This window comes from Anneissia japonica, unplaced genomic scaffold (genome assembly GCF_011630105.1).
Source record: "Anneissia japonica isolate Jap-2015-1 unplaced genomic scaffold, ASM1163010v1 scaffold9633_len67152_cov97, whole genome shotgun sequence".
NCBI lineage: Eukaryota > Metazoa > Echinodermata > Crinoidea > Comatulida > Comatulidae > Anneissia > Anneissia japonica.
In genome coordinates this window covers 7,690-8,195 of record NW_022758547.1, presented here as the reverse complement: position 1 = coordinate 8,195, position 506 = coordinate 7,690, and positions in this window count along the sequence as shown.

Sequence of the window (506 nt, the reverse complement as noted above, 5' to 3'; positions counted from 1 at the left end):
GAGTAGACGGACGGACGTGGAGTACACGGACAGATGTCGAGTACACACTCGCGTCCGCGACCCGCTAACCGACTTCGTGTACGCGGACGTCAAGCAGACGGACGTGGAGTACACGGAACGGACAACGAGTACACACTCGCGTCCGCGTCCTGCCGACCGACCTCGAGTACGCAGACGTCGAGTACATGGAAGGACTCCGAGTACACACTCGCGTCCGCGTCTCGCCGACCGACTACGAGTACGCGGACGTCAAGAAGACGGACGGACGTCGAGTAGACCAGACGAGTCTCTATTTTAACTTCGAAAACATTTTCCGAAACTGGAAATAATTTTGTGTCCACGGCCCGACGACGGACGTGGAGTACACGGACGGATGTCGAGTACAAACTCGCGTCCGCGTCCTGCTGACCGACCTCGAGTACGCGGACGTGGAGTACACGGACGGATGTCGAGAGTCTCTAATTCAACTTTGGAAAAATTTTTTAAAACTTGAAATTATTTTAGTC